The sequence below is a fragment of the Portunus trituberculatus genome, chromosome 13, assembly GCF_017591435.1.
Source record: "Portunus trituberculatus isolate SZX2019 chromosome 13, ASM1759143v1, whole genome shotgun sequence".
NCBI classification, from domain to species: Eukaryota; Metazoa; Arthropoda; class Malacostraca; order Decapoda; family Portunidae; genus Portunus; species Portunus trituberculatus.
In genome coordinates, this window is record NC_059267.1 from 11968350 (window position 1) to 11987654 (window position 19305).

Below are 19305 nucleotides of genomic sequence, written 5' to 3' on the forward strand. Positions count from 1 at the left end.
GAGAGAGAGAGAGAGAGAGAGAGAGAGAGAGAGAGAGAGAGAGAGTGTATGCATATTATAATTGTACTTATTAACAATTTGCCTCGTGGTATTCGTCATTATTCCTTTGAATGTCAGAATGATGGTTGATGTGTTGGTGGAGGGAGCTTTCCAGTATAGAGAGGTTGCCCACAAAAGGTACTTGAGCCTTCCATCTCCCTCCTATTGTTCTCAAAAACTGTCCTTCCGTGCTTGCACCTTGCCTCTTTAAACTCTTTAAACTTCATCTATCTTTTTCTAGCTTTCCTTCCTGCTGGAAGTTTGCCTACATTCAGCCTGTTCCTAAAAAGGGTGACCGTTCAAACCCCTCAAATTACTGCCCTATAGCTTTAATCTCTTTCTTGTCTGAAGTTTTTGAATCTATCCTGAATAGGAAGATTCTCAAACATCTGTCACTTCACAACCTTCTATCTGATCGCCAGTATGGCTTCCGTCAAGATCGCTCTACTGGTGATCTTCTGGCGTTCCTTACTGAGTCTTGGTCATCCTCTTTTAGAGATATTAGTGAAACACACACACACACACACACACACACACACACACACACACACACACACACACACACACACACACACACACACACACACACACACACACACACACACACACACACACACACACACACACACACACATATACACACGCACACACACACACACAGAATCAGAATCAGAATCAAATCTTTATTCCATTTTGCAATGGTTATTATCTTACATAAATAGATACATTATGACATCTAAAGATATTGAATTTAGTGGAAAACTGCAAATATTATAAAATAAAATTTACACGTAGGTAACTAATATTAGTTCTGCCATGATTTGGGCAATGTATCTAATTTGACTAAAAACTTTAGACATACATCTGCGTTACAATTAAAACAAAACAGAAGTAAAATAGGGTAAAATTACTATATAAAAGCGTAACATCAATATAAAGTAATCAGGGTAAAACAAAATAAAATCTTCAGACTAACAATAATGTTGCTAAGTGAACTGTTGGTTAAAAAGATGGAGGAACAGATGTTTCTTAAATGAGAGTAAAGAGTGTGAATTTGTGATGTGGTGGGGGAGGCTGTTCCAGAGTCTGGGTCCAGCCACTAGTGTGGAACGCTCCCTGTACACGTGTTGCTTTTTGGCACATATAATTGGTGTTGCTGTCTGGTAGCAGCAGTAGAAATCTCACTCACTAATGGCATTTTAACAATAGCGTTGGGAGAACTCCTTGTTACATTGTACATCATAACACCCAACTCATACATATATCTTTGATTTATCTTCAACCATCCAAGCTCCCTCAAGAATGGTGTGGCATGTTCGTGTTTAGCTGCACCACCAAGAGCAACTTTTGCGGCAAAGTTTTGCAATTTTGAATTTGATTCAGAAGTGTTTTGCTTGTTGTACCCCACACCTTTATTCCATAATTAATAATACTTAGAACCAGTGATTGTATAACTGTTTTTCTTGAACATTTGCTGAAACTGTCTTTTATCCGATTGATGTAAATTATGGTACTGAAGATCTTGCCACTTATTTTATTTACGTGTGAGTCGAAAGTCATGTGCTGATCGAAATATATGCCGAGATTCTTGAGAGAGCTGCTGGGAATGATTGTGGCGCCGTCAACCCGTAAGGTGGTGTTGGGCGGGATCTGTGATATGAGTCCCCTACTGCCAATAAACATACACTGCGTCTTTTGGTGTTCAACAATAAGCCATTTGAGTTGAAATAGCGCTTGGCTTTTGACAGAGTTTCTTCTCCTTACGTATTAAGTCTTCTAGCCTGTCAATACGTCCAGTGTGAATGAATTGTGTATCATCAGCATACTGTAAAATAAGGCAGTCTGAAAGGTATTGTGAGAGATCGTTTACGTAAATAATAAATAGAATGGGTCCAAGGACAGATCCCTGTGGAACCCCATAAGAAACATCTATTTTATCTGATATGTGTTTACCGATTCTAACGGACTGCGTTCTTTTGTGCAAATAACTGTTGAACCAAAATGAGTCAATTTTTAGCATGTTAAGTTTTCTCATCAACATTTTATGGTTTATGCTATCGAATGCTTTTGATAGATCACACAGTGTAATTAAGGATAACTGTTTGGTGTCAATATTTTGATATAGTTTATCAGATAGTTTTAAGAGAGCACTTTCAGTGGAGAAAGAGGCTCTGAAACCGTGTTGAGTGTTGCTGAGCAGGTGATTCCTTTCCAGATGTGCCATGAGTTGTCCTGCTATTACTTTCTCTAAAACCTTTGAAATAATGGGCAGCAAAGATATTGGCCGATAGTCTTTTGGTTCGTTGATATCTCCAGATTTGAAAATTGGGACTACTATGGCGTGTTTCCACAGGGAAGGGAATGAACCAGTCACAATTGAAGTGTTAATAATATATGTTAAGTAATTAATAACAACTGGCAGGGACTCTTTTAGAAAATTCAGTGAAATGCCGTCAGAGCCGCAAGAGGAAGTGTTCTTTAGGTGTTTTATTATTAGTATTATGCTGTTACTGTCAGTAGGCTGAGGTCGGAACAAACTGTCATCTGGAGTGTTTGCTGGGTCAGTAGTGGCTTGTACTGCGTTCTCATGATCTGGTAAGTTTTGTTGTGATTTCTCAAATGTCAGTTTCCCAATGTTCGCAAAGAAATTGTTAAAATAATTTACTTTGTTTTCAAGTTCTACAGTATTTCCTGTTAACAAGGGACAAGCTTTATTTGTTGCGGCAGGTACAAGTTGTTTCAGCGTGTTCCAGATGGCGGCTGTGTTGCCTCTGTCATCCTCAAGTTTTTGGTTAAAATAATCCGATTTATATTTATTAAGTAACGTCTTTACTTGTTTTTCTGGGTCTTATATTCGTCCTGCAGGAGAACATTATGTCTGTCCTTCTTAAGGCGCATCTGTGTGTTGTCCCTCTCCTCATTATCTCGCGTAGGTGCGCGTTGATCCACGGGGCTGGAGGCCTCCTAACCTGCCTTGTCACTAAAGGAGCACAAACGTTTAAGCATCTTGTGAAACATTTAGTAAAAATATCAACCTGAGTCTCCACATCATCTGTTGCAAATACTTTATCCAGCTCGTTACTCTCCTGCCTCAGCAGATTTCGAAACGTGTCGGAAGAGTAAAACGTAAATCGCGAAAAGTTTTAAAAATTGGTGGACGTTTTGGTTTCTTTAAATTTACCGTAACAGTAATTAGGTCATGGTCAGCTACAGGGCAAGGAACGGTGTCGCTATGAATGACTGACTCGGGCTTGTTTGTTACGATAATGTCTAACAGAGTGGCAGAGGTGGGAGTGATTCTCGTAGCTTTTGTAATTAACTGACTTAATTTCGCATTTGCAATAATTTTCTTTAACTTACTGTTATTTGATAAAAGATCATCATTAAAATCACCTAAAATATAAAATGACTTGTTTTTCAGGCTTACAGATTTGATGACGTCAGTGATATAATCATATGTACATAAAGAGATTTTGGATGTCGGTATAGACAACCTATAATAATTGTAGGAAGTTTACAATTCTGTACCGACAACCATATGTCTTCGACACCCTCAGGTTTTACAATGTCAAAATCAATAGTAGTAACCTTATAAACATCCTTAACATACACACATACTCCTCCTCCTTCCTCTATCACATCTATACACGTTATAGTTGGGGATCGCAATGTGATCATTGGGAGTATCGGAAGATAACCATGTTTCGCTTACACACAGTATGTCAGTGTCTCTGTCTTTGATTAATAGATTTATCTCATCCTTGTTACTTAATATGCTTTGGGCATTTATGTGATCGATTATCATGTTCTTCCTTTCTGTTGTATTTACTGTGGCCCTTCCTTCCTCGCCGTCTCCCTATTCGCTGTATGAGTAGTTGCGACACAGCTTCTGTTTGTGTCCCACTCGGTGGCACAGACCACATCTTAGCCGGTGGTCGAAGCGACAGTTTGCTTGGCGATGGTTGTATTCGCCGCAGTTAAAACAACCATGTCTGTAATTTGTGTTGTGTACTTTGTGAGTGTAGTGTGTTCCAAATTGTATGTGTGGTCTGGTGGAAGGGATGTTCTGAGTGTTGTTGTTTCTCCCAACTTGTCGCCAGCCACTGGAGTGTCATGGTCGTAACCTCTCCTCTCGTCTCGCCATTTCATTTCCTGATCCAGTCCTCTGCTGCCAGGCACAGCTCTATGGACTGTTTCAGCGTAGGAAAGTGGTGGGATTTTCCTGACGGGATGTGCTGAATGCGTATGAGGAGAGAGAGCCCTCCGTGCAGGCATGGTGAGAGGCCGCGACGGAGCTACTACATGAGGCTGAGTAGTTAAGTGCCGGGGGTGTGTAGTAGTGTAGGTGTGGGAGGGAGGTGATGCGTGTACGCCTGGCGCGGGAGGGTGGCCCTGAGTATTGTTGGTGGTGGGTGTAGTGACATTTTTCAGAGCATTGTTTTGCTGGGGGTAACTAACAACCTGTATTATAGATTGATTTTTCCTCTCAGTTTGATTATTATAAAAGTTCCTTGAGTTTCTTTTAATATTTACCCAGTCACTGCTTAGTTTAAACCTTGAGCACTGTTTTTCAATTGTGTTCAACAACCTGATCACGCCCAGTCTATTCATCAGAATAGTTCTATTTTCTTCATCTTCGAAGCACAACTCGTCAACGCTACCAGTACCGAGCGTGAACTCAGGAGTCGTTTTCACAACTCCTACGCCATTTGCTTCGCCCCACTTCACTAGCTGTTCGTTATAGTCGCTGATAGAGCACTGAACTTCCACAGACACTGGTACTGGTACGATCTGACACACATTTATTACCATGTTACTGTTTCGTTCCTTCAGATCAGAGACTAGAGAACCTAAGCAATCAAGGATATTTTCTGGGGTTTTTCCTTCTAAAATGTCATAAAGTCCACAGTATATTTCACATTCTCCAGGTGTTACTTTTAACTGTTCATTTACCCAACATCTTAGAAGATCCATGTTTGCACGTGCAACGGTCTTAACGGAACAGTTCTCGTGTAAATCAGAGCGTAGGACTCGTCGTACATTGGTATCTCCTAAGAGAAGACACCTTGATGAGGTTGCGACGTGATCGATGGCCTCCTGCTGTGAGTCTTGATTTTTCACCTGAAGTTCTAGTTCACTGACTCGTTGCTGAAGGTGTTGAATAATGGTATAGGCTGTTTTACTTCGGTGTTCAGCAAATCTATTTCCGTGTCCTTCGTGTGTAATTTTAGCTTGATGGTTTCTATGTCCTTGTTGACCTTGAGCAGGGTCATCTCGAGCCGATCACCGTTGTCATCAGAGCTGAGGGGTGTCTTGGGGGAATGTGTTTCATCTGCGAAAGGTTGCTCCACGTCCTCTGCTGGTGGTGTCAGGGCGGGTCCAGATGTTGTCTGGCCTGCATCAGCTGTGTGGCCCTCTTGTGATGCTGGTATTGTGGTAGGGTGTCCTGTGTCCGCTGCTGGTGATGTCTGGTTGCTTCCGGGAGGTGGAGCAGGAATCTGTTCATCTGCAGTGTTACTGGTTTGTGAGGTTGGTACTGTTGTCGGCGACGTTTCGTCGGGGCATTGTGTTTGTGTATTTTCCACACAGGGTACCTGTGCGATGTCGAGATGAGTAACGCTATGAGGCACAGATGTCACTGTGACGTCAAGTGAGTGTAGGCCGCTGGATACAGGTGATGCAGCGTCTGGATTTTGGGAGGGTGGTGGTGTATTTCTTATAATCATTTCTATAAGCTGATCTTTGTTTACCCATATTTTTGTTAGTCCCAGTTCCCGACATCGCTTTTGTAGATCAGCTTTATGGAAGTTTTTGTTTAGAAACTCCCTTGTTGGTGGCTGTGGGTATGGTTCGGGACTTGGCTGCTGCTGCTCCACTTCAGATTGGGTAGATGTCATGGTGCTTGTTGATTGATGTTGGATTTGGGTTTGTGGTGCAGTAGGTGCGACTTTGAATGGAGCTTCGAGGCGCGTTACCATAGCAACGGCGTCAGGGGTACTGCGCATGCGCAATAAATGGTGCGCGATTCGAAGGGGTGTTTTAGGATAAGGCTTCAGATTTTTGCCTTAAAATACTTCTAAGTCCACAACACCACTTTCTAATCTTCTTCGCTCAGTACCACCTATACGTATTCACGCACCTGTTGAGAGTAGTAGCCTCTCCCAACGTGTTCTGCTTCCTTTGAATTATTCCTCAAATGACGGAGCACCACCACCCCATGTTTGTTGTCATGGCGGAGAGAAAAAGGGAGGAGGAGCAGGCGCGGATACAGGGGGGGTGCCCAGGAGGCCCGGCCCCCCCCCCAAAATCTCCGCTCCCCTTTAAAAAATCTCGACTGTATGCCATATGCTGATAGTGGGTACAGAACAAAATCGCTTAAAATAATTATTGTAATCTGCTGCAACTATAATGCGGAAAGCAGCGGAATGTGTCGTCGGCCGTATAGGTATATATATGCATAATGCAGGCGCTGATGCAGGAGAAGGGGGGGAGATGGCTCGGGCTCGGGCCGCTATGTGGAGGTGGACGGGATACTATTTTTTTTTCTGTATCTGATGCAACTTTTCACTCTCCTTCAGGGCCAGGGCACAGCAGGCACGTGCCCAAAGGCCAGGTCCCCGCACTCATCTAAGAATCTACGCGTATATACTCATATGGGGCCGTTCCCAGCAACCCAGGGACGATGGAGAGGGGCCGAGGGTATCGGACGAAATGTCTGCTAAAATCTGCTAAAATGTCCACTTTCTGTGATAATCAAAACAATAACTTGTACCTTTCGTTTGCATTTCTGGAGAACTTAGAATTTTCTTTATTTACTTTCAGTATTTAAGTTACGGAAGTCGAAAACGTATATTGTTTATTATAGAACTAAATTTAAAGGCCTAGGAAAAATATGTGACCTCATTCCTCACATGCAAGCAATAAGTTAAATTTAGTGGATGGATGAATAAAAAAATAGTTAACCCTAAAAATAATAAATGCTCTTTTATTATAAATAATAGAAAATGACGTTGCACAGCTGATCGGGGGACAAGAAGACCGAGGAGGAATGTAGCACGCTGTATCCAGAGGTGAGCTTCCTCTCATGAATTTCCGCATTTTCTTGTATTTCTTCCTCTAACTGATAGTGTATTGTTGTTGAAGATGTCAGAAGCATGTAAATAGGTTATTGCATACAGATTGAAAGTTCAGCTTTGGTCAGATCTTCATGTGTTATACCACTCATAAATGGAATGTGTTTACTGGCATGGCGGCGTGAGACCGTGGATGAGGATGGCGATGATGCCAGGAATCGTCTCTCCACCGACACTTGTTTATAGTGACTACTAATTAGTTACAATCACTGCAACTACTGGCGGTCATGTCTCTATGTAACCACTACAATACGTGCTATTTGCACTAGCAGTAATTTGCAGCTAAAAGAAGGCGAGAGAGATGGGAGGAAGGAAGGAGTAATTTGTTACATACATACGTTGACTGTTCGAGAGCTCAGAGCTGAGAATTTTAAGCAAAAAACCGCCATCACTAATCACTATCCATTGGTCTTCACTATCTTGAGGGCGGCGGGCCCCCCCCCAAATAGATATTCTGGATCCGCGCCTGCACACACACACACACACACACACACACACACACACACACAAACAATGTAATGGAGTAGGCAGTAGTCACCTGCCGCCCGGTGGAATACTCCAGGAGAGGTATTTACGGGGATGTAGGCAGTGCTGCAGATTGAGTGATTCCCCGTGTCCTCTCTTCCCGGTTCCCTTTGTGGTCTCATTTATACAATTGAGCAGCTGCAGCCTGCCCTCTAAAGACAACTTCTACTACTTCCTACACTACACTACAACACCTTACACTTTTACACTCTCTTCAAATCAAAATTTAATAATGGCTTCACCACGCCCTGCCTCGGAGTCCCCCTCTGGGGAGGGGACCATAAATGTCCCCAGGTCGGACTGCCCTCTGCTGTCGACCTTGGGTGTCTTGACACTTCATCTAATACTTTCACTATCAATTTCTGCAACATTCGTGGCCTTCGTTCTAATTTTCAATCTGTGGAACACCACCTCTCCTCTACTAAACCTCATCTTCTCTTCCTAACCGAAACACAGTTGTCTGTGACTACTGACAGCAGCCCTTTTCTGTTCCCTCCTACTTGCTCTATCCTCATTTTCAATCCAAAGCTGGATGTTGCGCATACGTGCGTAACGACACCACTTGCTCGTGCCCACAATCTTGAATCTTCAGAATTTTCTACCATCTGGCTAAGACTTCAATGTCACTCTCTAACTAAATTCATCTGTGCTGTATACCTCTCACCTAATTCCTCTGACTATGTAAAATTCTTTGACTATTTGACTTCCAAGGTGGAGCACATCTTATCTCACTTTCCTTTGCTGAGATCTCCATTTTAGGGATTTCAATGTTCACCACCAGCTTTGGCTTTCATCTTCTTTCACTGACCAACCTGGTGAACAAACCTTCAACTTTGCTATCCTTCATGACCTAGAGCAGCTAGTGAAGTTCCCTACCCGTATTCCTGACCGCCTTGGAGACACGCCCAACATTCTTGATCTTTTCCTAACCTCCAACCCTTCTGCTTACTCTGTTAAACTTTCCTCTCCGTTGGGCTCCTCCGACCACAATCTAATTTCCGTTACCAGTTCTATCACTCCAGTGCAGCCTCAGGACCCGCCTAAGCGGAGGTGCTTCTGGCATTTTAACTCTGCTAAGTGGAAGGAACTAAGGCAGTACTATTCTGATTTCCTTGGGATGATTATTGTTTTCATGTCAGAGATCCTTCTCTTTGTGCCGAGCGCATAACAGAGGTGATTATCTCTGTCATGGAGCTATACATTCCTCATACTTTCTCTAACCCTAAAGCTAAAAGCCTTGGTTTAACTCTGCTTGTTCTCGTGCTGTCAATGATAGAGAGGCGGCTCACAAACGGTTCCGTAGCCATCCAACTGCTGAAACTCATGCCCTATATATTTCTGCCCGTAATCATGCCAAATCTATTCTCCAACTTACTAAAACTCTTTCATCAATAGAAAATGTCAAAGTCTTTCCAATTCTAACTCCTCTCGAGATTTCTGGCATCTAGCCAATAATATCTCTAACAACTTTACTTCTTCGTCTTTCCCTCCTTTACTTCATCCAGATGGCTCTACAGCTGTCTCTTCTTTTCTAAAGCTGAACTCTTCGCTCAAACCTTTGCTACCAACTCAACTTTGGATGATTCTGGGCATATTCCTCCTACTCCTCCACCCTCTGACTACTTCATCCCTAAAATTAAAATTCTTTATAAAGACGTTTTCCTGGCCCTCTCTGGCCTTGATTCTCGGAAGGCTTACGGTCCGGATGGAGTCCCTCCTGTTTTCTCAAAACTGTGCTTCCGAACTCGCTCACTGCCTGGTCAAACTCTTTCATCTGTGTCTCTACTTCTATTTATCCTTCTTGCTGGAAGTTTGCTCACATTCAACCTGTCCCTAAAAAGGTGACCACTCCAATCCTTCTAACTACCGCCCTATAGCTTTGATTTCCTGCCTTTCTAAAGCCTTTGAGTCTATCCTTAATAGGAAGATAATGAGGCATCTATCAGCTCACAACCTTCTCTCTGATTGCCAGTATGGTTTCCGTAAAGGCAGATCTACTGGTGATCTTCTTACTTTCCTAACTGAATCTTGGTCATCCTCTTTAGGGACTTCGGTGAAACCTTTGCTGTCGGCCTTGACATATCGAAAGCCTTCGATAGAGTCTGGCACAAATCTTTAATTTCTAAACTACCCTCCTACGGATTTTATCCTTCTCTCTGTACCTTCATCTCCAGTTTCCTTTCCGATCGTTCTATTGCTGCTGTAGTAGACGGTCACTGTTCTTCCCTAAAACTATCAACAGTGGTGTTCCACAGGGTTCTGTCCTATCACCCACTCTCTTTCTATTATTCATCAATGATCTCCTAAATCTGACTCAATGCCCTATCCACTCCTATGCTGAATTTCTTGAGCAAAGCAGCCAGTAACTTACTCAATTTCACACGACAGACAGACAGAGAGACAGAGAGAGAGAGAATTTTCAGGAGAGAATGATAATAATGATAACAAGAAGACGAAAAAGAAGGAAAAGAAGAAAGAACAAGAACAACAAGAACAACAAGAAACAACAAGAAGAAGAAAGAAGAAGAAGAAGAAGAAGAAGAAGAAGAAGAAGAAGAAGAAGTTTACGAGGAGGAGGAGGAGGAGGAGGAGGAGGAGGAGGAGGAGGAGGAGGAGGAGGAGGAGGAGGAGGAGGTGGAGGAGGAGGAGGAGGAGGATGTGGTGATATATAGGTATTACGTCCCAAGGAATTAAAGAGAGAGAGAGAGAGAGAGAGAGAGAGAGAGAGAGAGAGAGAGAACAATGGACGATCTTCTTCTGATGCTATGATAGAATGTAAACAGTGTACGAAACAGGACTGCAGACAGTCACTGTTATGTCACCAAACATTTAGCGACGTTCTACTTCTTCAGGACACAGGTGACAGAGATAATGGCTCTGTACCACAGCCAACAGGGTATCAGGGTTGTCATCTGCCTGCTGCAAATGCGGCACGAGGGCTCTCTACGTGTGTCACGTGTTCTCTACCATCAGAATTATCACACAACCGGTAAGGGAGGAGGGTACTGGAAGCATATCCATTACAATTTACCTAGACAGTGGTGTATTAAATATAGTAAATCTGTATACATCAAAGAACAGTTTCAATGTAAGTAACATTCCTGAGTGCATATACAATGATGTAACACTGATAGCTGGAGACCTCAACGCAAGGCATGCAAAACTAGGACATTTAAATGGCTTTGACAATAGCAATGGAAAGGCTTTCTATCATTTCGTGCAAGATCATCCTGAAGCACACTTGTTAGGGGCCCCCTGTGTGCCTGTGTGCCTGTGTGTCTGTGTGTCTGTGTGCCTGTGTGTCTGTGTGTCTGTGTGTCTATGTGTCTGTGTGCCTGTGTGCCTGTGTGACGCACGTGAAGGCTGGCGGGCTTCATTACGCTTGTGTACTCAATGGTCAGGGGATTAGTGGACAGTGTACGGTGGTGCCTGAGGTAGTCAGCGATCACTCTGCCCTCAGCATCTCCATCCCAATAAAGAAGAAAGCTCCACCACAACTAGCGAGAAAGAGGCTTTGTTTGCCAAAAACAAAGGCTGGGCTTCAAACACTTATCGACGATCTTACAGAGTGGAACAGCTGCTGTGATGGATACTATGAAGATCTTAGATACAAAACTGACTAAACAGCAAAGTAGTGAAGAGCCACCGCAGAACAGGTGTGCATTGATTACCTTCACCCACAGGTGCCATTACCCAAAAGTTGGTTGATTTCTATGTTACATAATCAGCTTCACTACACACCAAGGCTGCGTGTAGAGTGCTGTGTCACTCTGCCACTCTGTGCTCACCCATGGCGTTGCTGTTGAGGAGCAGCACGCCGTGGGCTCGCCCGTCGTTCTCCACACACTGGTAGAACGGATGCACCCATACAGGTTCACTTGCTTTCCGGCCTGCAACAAGGAAACAAGGAACATTTCTAGTATTTCCCTGCACCACAGGCTGGCCTCCTTCAGGCAAACCACAAGCACTACATCCAGCCACAAGACTGTCTGCCGCTGAGGTCCCTGGCCTGCCACAGGAAATCTCTGCCTGTACCTGTGGCACGGGTCCCTCGTCTCGGGAGAAGAGCCGCCACACTGAGCCGTCCATCACGTGTCGGAAGGAGTCGTGTGCGTTCTCCCTGAGGCCGTACGCATTCTTGCTGGGCAGCGCCGTGCTGATGCTGAGGAACTGCTCGGTGAAGGTCAGGCCACCAATCCTTGTGTCAAACCTGAGGAGTGAGGGAGGCGAGTGTCACAACAATTGTGGTGAGCCGTGGTGCACACACACATCACCACACCACTACAGCACACACTGGTGCACATACACACACTACAACACACACACACACACACACACACACACACACACACACACACACACACACACACACACACACACACACACACACACACACACACACACACACACACACACACACACACACACACACACACACACACACACACACACACACACACACACACACACACACACACACACACACACACACACACACACACACACACACACACACACACACACACACACACACACACACACACACACACACACACACACACACACACACACACACACACACACACACACACACACACACACACACACACACACACACACACACACACACACACACACACACACACACACGCGCGCGCGTAATGTATTTCTGTCTTGTAATTTTCGTCCTGTACTTTCTTAAGCCAAGATTTCACTGCACAAGTGTTATCTCATTTCATAAACCACCTTCACGCCTGTATATGTTAGTTATGAATCTAAATAGGCACTCCGTGACTGTGATCAATTTTCGCAGCGATGAAAATTTAGTTATGTCTCAGAAGCGACTGACTCAACATCTGCTTGAGTTACACTGACTTCTTTACTCAGATGGCTTTTGTTGCGGCCATTGGGCCATTGGGTTTCGTTGGTGAGCCACTCGGGGCCTCGAAACCATAGTGTCCGCTTTACTAGCTCCTGTAGTGACACACCTCGACTCAGCAAATCTGTTGGGTTAGCTTTAGTCTCCACATGTCTGAAGTTATACTTTCGCTGTAATTCACAGATTTCATTTACTCTGTTCATGACATAATTATGGAAGTTTGGAATTATTATTCCTGATCCATTGTAATGCTACCTCGTTATCACACCACAGGTAAGTTTGTGGTATGTCGAGATGTTGTGGTAACATTCACATGATTTACGTTACTCATTGATGGCTGATGTTCCTCAGTGTGATCTTCTTCCCTACTTTGTGCTTGTGTAGTCTTACTGCCCGGTACTTTAGTTGCTTTATTATCGTAACTCTTGCACAAAGTCGTGTGGTGAATCCCTCGGGAACACTTTCTACATTGTTGCAATTTAATGTTACAAACCTTTGGATTATGATTTCCCATACACCGAGCACAGAGGTTTAATACTCCAAGTCTGTGTATTCGTTCATGACCACTTCTGTAGGTAGTTAGTGCAGTAAGAATCCTTGTGACCTGCACCGCAAAATCTGCATTTCATATCGTAACTTTCTTTGCCGCCTTTAATTGGAGTTCTGGAAGCAAAGTATGTTCCCACTTGCCTTTCTGGTGCACGTTCCGAGAACACTGTTGGAATCTCTGGCTTTGATGCTTTTGGTTTTTGTTGATTTTCCACTTCCATGTGAGACACAAGATCCCTGATGCCTTCATTTAATTGATCTAAATTCAAATAATTAACTTCATATTTTAGATATAACTGTCTTATGGTGGTAGTGGATAACTCATGCTCAAACAATGAAGCGATCATCCTTTCACAGCAATCAAAGTTGTGCTTATTCCTTAAACTTCTTGTGTAATTTAACATTTTTCTTCTGAATGATTTTAACTCAGTTTTATCATGCTTTGATGACTCAGTACTTGTAATTTTGTGTAGTAAGCAATGTTTGATCCTTTCCTTATCGCCATATGTTTCCTTAAGTGTGTTAAGAGCACTGTCGTAATTAGTGGAAGTAGAGCTGTATCCCTTTACCAGATCTAATGCACGTCCTTCCAATAAGGATTTGAGGAATTGAAGTTTCGTAACTGGTTCCAAGTCAGGTCTGCTTTCTATCTGTGCTTCAAATTGATCAATGAACTGTTCATATTCTATTAAGTCTCCAGAGAAGGTCGGTAACTGGAGGTTAGTTAGTTTTGGTAACACTGAAGCTGAAGCTGCTGGCGCAGTGGTTGTACCTGGTGCTGATGGTCCGCCACTGGTTTGATGTGTTATCTGGTTCAGCACACTTCTCATTTTAGATATAGATTGTTGGTAAGTTTCATGGCTTCTATAGTAATCAGTCTGTAATGAATCTATTTCATTATCATCACCTTCTATTTCAAGAAGTATTTTCTCTACCGTTTCATATGATTGCTCGTATGAATTCCATCTCGTTTCTAAGTTAGTAATTGATTTTTCTAACTCAATCTTGTCAGAGTAAGGTTGGTTTAGCAAATCCTCACAGTTGTTAATGGCTCTGCTAAGGTGTCCTTTATACGCCTTTAGGGATCTTTTCGGTTTAGCTAAATCCATGTTGAATTACTGACTGTTCTCTATGAAATATCTTATGGCATTTCTAAACTTGTGGCGTAGGTGGAACTGAGCCTCTTCATTGAAGTGTATCCCATCAGTTACACCATGTTGGAAGGGTTTTACCACCTATACTTAGGAACTATACATATGATTTGGTTTTGTATTTCCTTTTCAGTCTAGTATTTATGGTATTTGCCACCTTTCTGTATTGTGTGGCAGTCACATGGAATCTAGAATTAATTGGTGGGTTTCGATGCTCCAATAGCACCAAAGCAATTTGTGAATGACAGTAGGTATGAATTAGTTCAACAACTGCTTCAATATGATGTGCAATGTTACGAGGCATACAACCATCGTACACAGCATTGCCACCCAAGAACAATATAGTGAAATCATGAGGCCACTGTAATACATTAGATGATTAGAGAAAGGACTTGACTCAAACGAGGAAGCTTTAGCTCCGGGGCACCTGTATGTTCTTATTTTCGCGCCCTCTACTGGCCCAACACCGCGTGGTACTAAGCTGTGATCCACTACCGCGATCGTTTTCTCAGCACACATCTGATTAATAATGTTTAAGTATCAGAGTATTAGTACTTAGCCATATTAGGCTGGTCCATGCATGTCCCTCTCTGTGATCAGAACATGTCGCCTCCCTCTTCACCATCCTCTGTGTGGCTGTGTGTTGTAGTACCTACTGAGAGAGAGATAGAGAGCAGGGTTCCCACAAGTAGAAGAAAGCATTACCTTAGATGTTGCCGATTTTTACTCTAGATTTCACCAAATTACCTTAGATCTGTTGGACCATATCCCTGAAAATTACCTTAGTTTATATATATATATATATATATATATATATATATATATATATATATATATATATATATATATATATATATATATATATATATATATATATATATATATATATATATATATATATATATATATATATATATATATATATATATATATATATATATATATATATATATATATATATATATATATATATATATATATATATATATATATATATATATATATATATATATATATATATATATATATATATATATATATTGATACGTATATACGATAATATATATAGAGAGAGAGAGAGAGAGAGAGAGAGAGAGAGAGAGAGAGAGAGAGAGAGAGAGAGAGAGAGAGAGAGAAACACAATGTGCAAAACCAAAAGTATAAATAACTGACGACTTATGAGTTATACGATTACTTCATCATACTGAATTTACTAGAAATTATTCTTATAAAATAAACTAGCTGGTCTTCCAATTATTACAAAAAATCATGGTGTTATACTAGCATGTTCAAAATTACTAATTACTGTACATAATACATATTATACTAATATGTAAAAAAAATCAGCCTTTAAGCTGCAAGTTCAAAAACACAAAACCAATGAATATCTTACCTCAAGAGTAGACAAGTATTGGAATGCCATCTACTGTGTCCAGCAGTTTGCTACGGTTGTTGTGAACAGAGTACCGACGTCGTCACGACGGAGAGTATTTATAGATGACGAGCCAGTGACGAGTACGGAACGCGTCCGCAACCGGGTATGGGAGTCATGATATTCTCGACTTCTGAATTGAACTTGTACTGTACGTGAACCAGACTCTCCAAGTCTTTGTAAAGAATAGTTTGTGGTGCAGAATATACTGGGGTTGTTGTTCAGAACCATAAATATCATCCCATTTTGGCTATTACAGTATATCAGAATTGCATTTAACAATTACCTTAAACACTACCCTAAATATACTCAAATTACCTTAGAAATACCTTAAAAATTGCATTACCTTAGACATTACCTTAAAAGTATCTAAATTACCTTAAACTAAGGTAATGACCTTAATAGTGAGAGCCTTGGTACTGGAGTTGAGAAGCGTGGCATTATGTAGACTGATGAGCGGGAGAGTTGCGACGTGTTTCAAAAGTAGCAATTAATAACCACTGTATTGCTGTGTTCCTGTACATTTCCTTCACTAACAAAAACAAACATGTAATTCTATCATTAGCGAACTAACTGTTTCCTGTAATGCTCTGACTGCCTCCACGAGACGCAATAATGATTACTTAATGCCGTGCCGCACAACTCTAGTGCGTCGCGAGCTGGGAATTAAGGGAGGAGGGAGGAGGGGAGGCCCACCCATAAACTCACCTTGTACGTCAATTTCCCGCCAAATAAAGCAAAACACAGAATGTGTGTATAGAGTATTTTCCTCTTATAATTAATTAATCTATCAAATCCCAAAGTTTTTACCGTAAAGTAATAATATTACAGTAGCACTATTTTAGACATTACCATCGCCTCTGCCACCAGCGGAAGCCTCCACCCCTCCACTCGTCTGGGTGATCATTGAGAAGCACAAAAGTGAACAAGTGGCTTCTCACTTATCATGAAGCATAACGCAATCTCAGCAGGTCTCACCACAACACTTAATCCTTCGTTAACTCCAAGTAACCACTGAGAGAGAGAGAGAGAGAGAGAGAGAGAGAGAGAGAGAGAGAGAGAGAGAGAGACATTGAACATTGAACATTTGAACATTTATTGTAGCTCATAAGTTATACAAATGTGACATATATGTATAAAAATAGAACATTTAAATAACTTAATGGCTAGCGTATTTGTAAGCAAAGCTTTTAAGGCATGTAGAAGATAATCAAATCCATGAATATTGATAAGTACAGAATAGTATATAAAATGTATATGTAAAGGTGTTGGGATTACATATAAATGATATTAGAATAATAAGATAAAATAATAGAATGAAAATAATGTGATGATAATATAATAATAATAATAATAATAATAATAATAATAATAATAATAATAATAATAATAATAATAATAATAATAATAATAATAATAATAATAATAATAATAATAATAATAATAATAATAATAATAATAATAATAATAATAATAATAATAATAATGATAATAAGAATAAGAATAAGAATAATAATAACAACAGTATCAATGAAAGCAGTAATAAAAATAATAATAATAATAATAATAATAATAATAATAATAATAATAATAATAATAATAATAATAATAATAATAGTCATAGTAGTGATAATAGTAATAATATTACAGTAGCACTAATTTAGACATTTACATATGTGAAATTATTTAGGTATATAGTATTTGAATTTCATAAAAAATCTAAGAATGTTGAAGGATGTGAGGTTCTATCTTCTATACATTAGTAGCCACATCAGTCATATCTAATATAAAGTTTTCAATAAAAATTAGTTATATTTTGTTTTAATCTACTTTTAGATACACTGATGGTTGGTGAGTGTTGAATTTCCGGTGGAAGGGAGTTCCAAACAACTGGGCCCAAGTATGACATGGAATGTTGGTATTTAGTTAGGCGGTGAAGAGGAAGAGAAAGGTTGTCACGGTGACCAGTGTTGTAATGATGAGCTGGAAGGAGGTTGTGGAGTTCATTTTTGTTATTGTACATGAAGATGGCAATTGCAAGTTTTGTTACGTCCTCTAATTTTAATAATTTAGTTTGTTGAAAGAGTGGATCAGTATGAGCCAAGTAATGGCTATTAGTTAATATTCTCACAATAATTCTTTGAGCTGTAGCTTTAGAGGAACTTGATAAGTAGAGTAGGTTGTGCACCAGATAGGGTTGCAGTAAGTTAACAAAGGGTAAATGTGGGCATAGAATATGGATTTAAGAACATCTTGTGTTGCAAGGTCTTTCATGAGGTGAATGAAGGCTATGTGTCTTGAAATCTTTAAAGTGAGATTATTAATGTGTTGTTTAAAAGTTAAAGTGTCATCATAGGTAATGACAAGGAACTTTATATGATTGGTTTTAGAAATAACTTCATTATTTATGTGTAGGGAGGGGGGGTAGGTTAATATTATTTTTAGTTGTGAATAGCATGTAGTGAGTTTCATTGGTGTTAATGGTTAGTCTGTTGTACAAGCACCACTGGTAAAGTCTATGAAGTTCTAGGTTGGCATTGTGTACTAGTTGTGCTGGAATTGGACCTGTCAGGTATAAAGTTACGTCATCTGCAAATAGAATAGTTTTAGAATGTAGAAAGATTGTAGAACTGTCATTAATGTATATAAGGAATAATACTGGTCCCAGGATGCTGCCTTGGGGGGACACCAAGACTGACTGAAGTAATGGAAGATAGTTCACCATCACAGGAGGTTTGTTGGTGTCTATCTGTTAAATAATCTTCAAACCATGAGAGTATTGGTCCACGGATCCTATAATGATTTAATTTGCTCAGTAGAATCTGATGGTTAACAGCTTTGGAAAAATCAATGAATATAGATGACAGAAATGTTATTATCAATGGCTGAAAAAATATCAGATGAAAAAATATTTAAGGCTTGGAAAGTGTTGCGTTTGCATCTAAACCCAAATTGAGTTGAATTTAATATATTTTTGCTTTCTAGATAATGCATTAAAGATGATTTCATTAGGTTTTCAAGAATTTTAGAGAATGCTGTGAGTTGTGATATTGGTCTATAATTTTTGGGATCATTCTTAGGGCTCGATTTGTGTATGGGAGTGATCTTTGCAAACTTAAGGATAGCAGGAAAAGTTCCTGTAGAGACAGACTGGTTAAGTAAAATAGTTAGAGGAATGGAAACGAAGTTACAGTTTTTTTTAATTATGGGAACAGCTATGTCATTTACATAAAGGTTCTTGTTTTTAAGTTTTTTAATTACTGACTGAATATCTTGTTGGGTAAGAATTGGAAGTAGCATAGAGTTAGGGTAGTCACCTTGAAGGTAGTCATGTAGGTTATTATTTGACTGGGGAAGGTTATTGTCGAGTTGTGGTGCAATGTTGGAGAAATATTTACTGAATGCTTCTGAAATGTCTTTTGGGTTATCAAATACAGTATTATTATAATGTAAGGTTTTTGTATTAGATTTGATACTAGTATTGCCTTTTATTTCATTTATTGTTTTCCATACTTTCTTGGTATTATTTCTGAAATTGTAAAATATATTAAGATAGTAATTACATTTAGCTGCTCGGATTACTTGCGTAAGATTATT

The 19305-nt window shown here is 40.4% G+C and overlaps 1 protein-coding gene and 1 long non-coding RNA gene across 2 annotated transcripts in view; both read left to right on the forward strand.

The window, feature by feature from the left end:
• The window catches only part of LOC123503110, a 69827-nt gene that overhangs the window by 13237 nt on the left and 37285 nt on the right, over positions 1 to 19305 (forward strand). The window lies entirely within an intron of this gene.
• On the forward strand, positions 6369 to 15791 carry LOC123503112. The gene is made up of 4 exons (XR_006674335.1): positions 6369 to 7109; positions 10353 to 10358; positions 11275 to 11279; positions 15782 to 15791. It is a non-coding gene; the product is annotated as an uncharacterized LOC123503112 (long non-coding RNA).